The 6,946-nt window shown below is 41.6% G+C and overlaps 1 pseudogene; it reads left to right on the top strand.

Moving 5' to 3' along the window:
• Positions 1-5,630: 5,630 nt before the first annotated feature.
• Positions 5,631-6,715, top strand: LOC132521674 (ATP synthase F(0) complex subunit B1, mitochondrial-like; annotated as a pseudogene).
• Positions 6,716-6,946: the final 231 nt, after the last annotated feature.

Consider the following 6,946-nt stretch of genomic DNA (forward strand, 5'->3'; position numbering starts at 1 on the left):
TCTGGTGCCAAGCATGGAGACTGCCAAGGAATCTATAATGTTACATTTTTTCTGAAGAAAGGGAGGGGAGGAGGAAGAAAGACTGGTGGGCAGGTGAGCAAGCAGGAGCAAAGGGAAACACAAGGCCAGGCTTTGCCTCTGTGCCCTGTGCTGCCCAGTTTTCCTCGCCCAGGACTAGAGAACCCCGAAGACCTGGTCACCCAGACCGTGCACTCAGGTCCCACCCGCACCCCCGTCTCAACTTCCCCAAGCTGAAATGGCTTAGTCCTCACAAAGGTCACCCTCCACTTCCAGCTGCAGGGTTCAAAATGGGAGTTTAGATCCAGGGACTGCAAACGGCAGTCCCGTGCCATCTGGCAAATTTACTGATCAGGTCTCGGATTATTGAGAAAACTATCATTTAGGAAGCACCTACTCCATGCTAGCCAACATGCGAAGGCCTTCAGATTCGTTACCACATTTCACACATTTCAACCCCTTTTCAATCCTTTGGGGACTTTGTTATTATCCCCACTTTTCAAGTGAGGAAAATGAGACCCAACCAGGATTGTAATCAAGTTTCTTAAATGCTAAGGCTGTGCTCTGATTATTATATCATGACACCCAAGGTCGGAGTCCTTTCAGATTTACAATAGACGCGGTCCATTGCTTTCATATTCGGTATTGGGGCTGTATACTTCATAGACTGAGTCTTTTAGGCCCTGCAGATATCTTAGAAAACACCGAGTCTAATCTCCTTAATTTACAAATGAGGAAGCTGACAACTTGACGTGATTTATAAACCATACAGTGACTAGAGTGATATAATCATTCTCTGTAAAGGTTTTTTTCTATTTGATTTTTAAGTATTTTTTTCTGAATATGAAAGCAATACAAGCTCAGAAAATTAATAAAATTAATTAAAAATAATCCATGATTCATATTCCAACAATCCTAACAGATTAATAAACATGGTTTTAGACTTAGTTCATTTGTATCTCATTTTAGGCCTTAGATGTATTTATTTGGCAAATGGTTATATATTTGTACATATATGCACACGTACATATAGCATTAGTTGATATTATATTCTTTATAAAATATGGTATTCTCACTGAATATTATGAATAGCTTCTGATTTTATTAGAATTCTTTATAAATATTCTTAAATGATGGAAAGGATTTTTAACCATAATCATAAAAATAATATTTCTGGGGCTTCCCTGGTGGTGCAGTGGTTGAGAGGCTGCCTGCCGATGCAGGGGACACGGGTTCGTGCCCCGGTCCGGGAGGATCCCACATGCTGCGGAGCGGCTGGGCCCATGGGCCATGGCCGCTGGGCCTGCGTGTCCGGAGCCTGCTCCGCAACGGGAGAGGCCACAACAGTGAGAGGCCCGCGTACCGCAAAATAAATAAATAAATAAATAATAATAATAATATTTTTTCACTGGGGAGACATTTAAAAAATATATATAATTCCAAAGTAAAACTACCTATTATCCTATCACCAAGAGATAACCACCATTAACACTTTGGGTTTTCTGGGTTTTGTTTTATTTGAGGGGAGAGTGTCTTTTTGCTGTTTATGAATGTGTATATAATAGAGACAAATGGAACAGACATTTTCAGCCCTTGATACATTTGTGCCAAATTACTTTCCAGAAAGTTTGTTCTTACTTAAATTAACAGCATCAGTGAATGAAAATGTTCATCTCACAGTATCCTCACCAACTTCTAATATTATCTTTTAAATTTTGTGGCTAATTTTATAGTGGGGGAAAATGGTTATGAATGTGAATTTTAAAAATATTGATGGTTGTGAAAACAATTGCTTATAACTGTCTCATTTTATGAAGCAAAAAAGATTAAGTACATAATATTAAGAGCTCTATACAACTAAACTCTAGTTTATATCTTACTTATTTAGACTATTTTAAACCAAGATAACGGTGGCTTAAAACCTGTTTGCAAAACTGCATTATATTAAATGGAATTGAAAGAACCAGAAAGTATCTGGTAAGGCAGGTCAAACAGCCTCAAATAAGACTTCCGTGGGAGAGACGAAGGCAGCATCTCTCTGTAACCTATTTGTTAATTCGTCTCTTTCCTTCCTACCCTATTTCAAAGAGGAAGACAACAAATACACTGATATATGCAGCACAATGCAGACAGTCAGATCCTACCTGCAATCAGAATTTTTAAAATGTTCAACTTGGGTATATTTTGAAGCCACTGTTGATTTGGAGGGCTGTACATCAGAGTCACAATTCACGGAACGCTAGAGTCAGAAACCTAAACACTTTCAGAAAACGTTTAATTTCTAGTCCAGTTACTACTTTCCTAAGGCTCCCCAATGCTGTTGTATGTGCCCCTCCCATCTCTTTGCACCTGAATTTTTAAAAACAAACATTTATGCCCATTAAATGTTCAGTATAAATTACACACCACTGTTGACCTTAATATTGTAACTGAGCCATTGGTGGGAGGGGAGGGGCAGTCACATTTTTGGAACGTGCAGTGTTTGGTGTCGGCATTCAGCCTTCACAGCCCTGGGAAGGTCCTCTGCCACACCTGAGGGGAGGCACGGCCAGTGTGTGCTATCAGTGTGTAAGGCTACCCCTGGCATCTCTAGATAACTATGTAAGATAAGCCTGGGAGAAGGAGTAAGAGTGAAGTGGAAATGTTTGGATTGTATTTCGTAAACACCAAGACACGTGGAAACAAATGCAAAATGTTGGAATCTATTACAGCCTGTGAATGCAATACAATGCTGTCATTAGTGTTACCATCTGAAAAAACGAAATCCCTTCATACTGAATGTATTGTCTGGACTGTGACTGTTATTCATCAGGGATTAATGCTACCATTGTTCTGGGGCCCTTGTGTTAAAAATGCATGATAATCATGATAATGGAAGCACAGAATTCAAACTCTTTCTCCCAACATTCAAGGCCTGACATAATGTTGACCTAACCAACATTTTTATTTATTTATTTATTTATTTATTTATGGCTGTGTTGGGTCTTCGTTTCTGTGCGAGGGCTTTCTCTAGTTGCGGCAAGCGGGGGCCACTCTTCATCGCGGTGCGCGGGCCTCTGACTATCGCGGCCTCTCTTGTTGCAGAGCACAGGCTCCAGACGCGCAGGCTCAGTAATCGTGGCTCACGGACCTAGTTGCTCCGTGGCATGTGGGATCTTCCCAGAGCAGGGCTCGAACCCGTGTCCCCTGCATTGGCAGGTAGATTCTCAACCACTGCGCCACCAGGGAAGCCCCTAACCAACATTTTAAGCTTATCTCTCTCCTTTGCTAAGCTTTGTTCCAGGAAAACTAGTTACTCAACATTCTCTCCCCACCTCCATGCTTTGTTAGTGTCAGTCGCTCCACCTAGAATGCCCCTCTTACCAACGCTACCTGGCAGTTCTGTCTGTCAATCAAGAATCATCTTCTCAAACGTCACCTCCACGCTATTTCCCTTGTCGACCTTTTTCTCTACTCCGAGGAAGGTTCTTTGAAGGTGGAAGAAGCTACATCTTACACAATCTGAATGACGGAGACCTTTAACTTGTTCCCTTCCTTCTTGAGTGTAAACTTGTTGCAGGAAAGTGGCTACCCAACCAGGGACTACAGTGGTCAGTATTGTACAGCCAGGGGTGCCTGAATGATTTGTTCTTACTGGTTGAATGTAAGTGGAAGTGACAGGTGTCACTTCTGGGCTGGGAGTTTTAAGTGTGCCTGCGTGAAAAGATGCTTAACGTCGCTAACTATCAGAGAAATGCAAATCAAAGCTACAGTGAGGTCCCACCTCACACTGGTCAGAATGGCCATCATCAAAAAAGTCTACAGATGACAAATGCTGGAGAGGGCGTGGGGAAAAGCGAATCTCCCTACACTGTTGGTGGGAATGTAAGTTGGTGCAGCCACTATGGAAAACAGTATGGAGGTTCCTCAGAAAACTAAAAATAGAGGTATAATTCAAAAAGATGCATGCACCCTTATGTTCACAGCAGCACTATTCACAATAGTCAAGACAAAGAAACAAACTAAACATCCATCGACAGATGAATGGATAAAGAAAATGTGGTACATATATATATATACACAATGGAATAGCCATAAAAAAGAACAAAATAATGCCATTTGCAGCAACATGCATGCAACTAGAGATTATCATACTAAGTGAAGTAAGTCAGAAAGAGAAAGACAAATACTATATGATATCACTTATATGTGGAATCTAAAATATGACACAAATGAACCTATCTATGAAACAGAAACAGAATCACGGACACAGAGAACAGACTGCTGGTTGCCAACGGGGAGGGGTTGGGGGAGGGATGGAGTGGGAGGTTGGGGTTAAGAGGTGTAAGCTTTTACATATATACAATGGATACCAACAAGGTCCTACTGTATAGCACAGAGAACTGTATTCAGTATCCTACGATAAACCATTATGGAAAAGAATTTTTAGAAAAGAATTTAAAAAAAAAGAAGTGTGCCTGCCTTCTTCACTCTTCCTCCTCTTAGGCAGCTTGAAGCCAAAGATTTTGTTACCCTAGAGCATACCAGGAACTCAAGATAGGTGAAACCCAAATCCCTGGATCATCAGGTGGAAGAAAGTTGCCTGCTGACCTAAAGCAGCATCACTGAGTTATTAAGCGAGGGTAAAATTAACTTCCATGGGATTAAGCCACTGATATCCAATGTTTTCTTTCTTACAGAGCTAGAGCCATTTCGCTGACTAATACAACTTGGTATATTCATTTAGTGCTTGGCTCATTCCATCTCATATAGCAGGTGCTCAAAAAGTGTTTGTTAAACCGAACTGAAAATTCAGAGACAAACACAAAGAAATATAAATTAGGTTATACTGCTAGAACATAGTTAGAGATATCTGTTGACACCAAAATGCTCTTCCAACCCTATTTTCTATTTTTTTTTTTTTTTGGCGGTACGCGGACCTCTCACTGTTGTGGCCTCTCCTGTTGCGGAGCACAGGCTCCAGATGCGCAGGCTCAGCGGCCATGGCTCAAGGGCCCAGCCGCTCCACGGCATGTGGGATCTTCCCGGACCGGGGCACGAACCCGCGTCCCCTGCATCGGCAGGCGGACTCTCAACCACTGCGCCACCAGGGAAGCCCCAACAACCCTATTTTCTTAAAAAAAATATCCCCTTACCCCAAGTCCCTTGTTTTACATAAGTACTTATACATTGAGATCAGTTGTCACTTATTCTCAGGAAGAGAAAATAAGATGTTTTGAGAACCGACAGTCATTCTCATTGGATATAGGTGCCAAGTTTTCTTCTGGTTATATGAGCCAGATGGCATAACTGAAAAATAATGGCAAGATGAAAGATATCCTCTTTGATTGTCAGATACTTGGGTCAGATTTTCAAATAAGACATAATTAGTGCATAGGGGCCCTTGGCCAGTGGCACTTTTATTCACATTCCAATTCGACTTTCATTGTAAAATGATGATGCTATTATTGCTGGTATAATTTTTCAAGGCTGAGCTAAGTTATACAAAAGAGAGATCTCTACTGGCTTCAAGTCCAAAATATCATCAAAACGAGATTGGGACCACCTTGTTTCTGCCCCTCACAGAATCTCCTGTCGCGGTCACTGGGGCGTGAAGACCCAGTGTGGACTGTTGTGTGGACGCTACCTGACAATGCTGTCCCGGGTGGTGCTTTCTGCCGCCACCGCAGCTGCCCCCTCTCTGAAGAATGCAGCCCTCCTTGGTCCAGGGGTATTGCAGGCAACAAGGATCTTTCACAAAGGGCAGCCAAGTCTTGCCCCTGTACCACCTCTTCCTGAATATGGAGGAAAAGTTTGTTTGGGGCTGATCCCTGAGGAATTTTTCTAGTTCCTTTATCCTAAAACTGGTGTTAACAGGACCCTACGTGCTCGGAACTGGGCTTATCTTATATTTACTCTCCAAAGAAATATATGTGATAACTGCAGAGACCTTCTCTGCCATATCAAAAATAGGGGTTCTTGTCTATGTAATTAAAATATATGCTGCCTCTATTGGGGAATTTGCTGATAAACTCAATGAGCAAAAAACTGCCCAACTCGAAGAAGTGAAACAGGCTTCCATCAAACAAATCCAGGATGCAGTTGATCTGGAGAAGTCACAGCAGGCACTGGTTCAAAAGTGCCATTACCTTTTTGATGTCCAGAGGAATAACATTGCCATGGCCTTGGAGGTTCCTTACTGGGAACGGCTGCATAGTGCATACAAGGAGGTAAAGAATCGCCTGGACTACCACATCTCTGTGCAGAATATGATGCGTCTAAAGAACAAGGGCACATGATAAACTGGGTGGAGAAGAATGTGGTACAGAGCATCTCTGGTAGCAGGAGAAGGAGACAATTGCCAAGTGCATTGCAGACCTAAAGCTGCTTGCAAAGAAGGCTCAAGCACAGCCAGTTCTGTAAATGCATCTGTCCCAATTGAGACAGCTAGAAACAGTTGACTGACTAAATGGAAATTAGTCTATGTGACAAAGTCTTTCTATATTGCTCTCTACTGAACTTAGCTTCCCTTTCCTAAAAATGAAAAGTTTGAGTTTCATATAATGAGAGAATTAAAACAATCTATGGGCCAGTAAGATGTTTCTCTCATCCTTCTTGCTCTGCATTTTGAGTTGTTCCATGATCACTTTTGAATAAGCAGTTCGCTTTGAATAAAATTTGGTACCTGACTAAAAATTATCAAGTTATAGTTTAAATTTGAATTAATTCAACCATCTTGCAAATAAAGTGACAGTTGAAACAAAAACAAAATAAAACAAAAAAACCAAGATTGGGTTGTCAGCCCTCCAAATCAAACTTCAGGCTAATCCAGTGTGACTGAATTATTGCATTAGAAAATCAGCGTGTAAAGCTTGACTGACTAAGAGGAAGGTGATAAGGTAATCAGAAATTTGGCATACAGCTATATAGCTTTCCTTGGAGTTGCTCT

Source organism: Lagenorhynchus albirostris, chromosome 6 (assembly GCF_949774975.1).
Source record: "Lagenorhynchus albirostris chromosome 6, mLagAlb1.1, whole genome shotgun sequence".
Lineage (NCBI taxonomy): Eukaryota > Metazoa > Chordata > Mammalia > Artiodactyla > Delphinidae > Lagenorhynchus > Lagenorhynchus albirostris.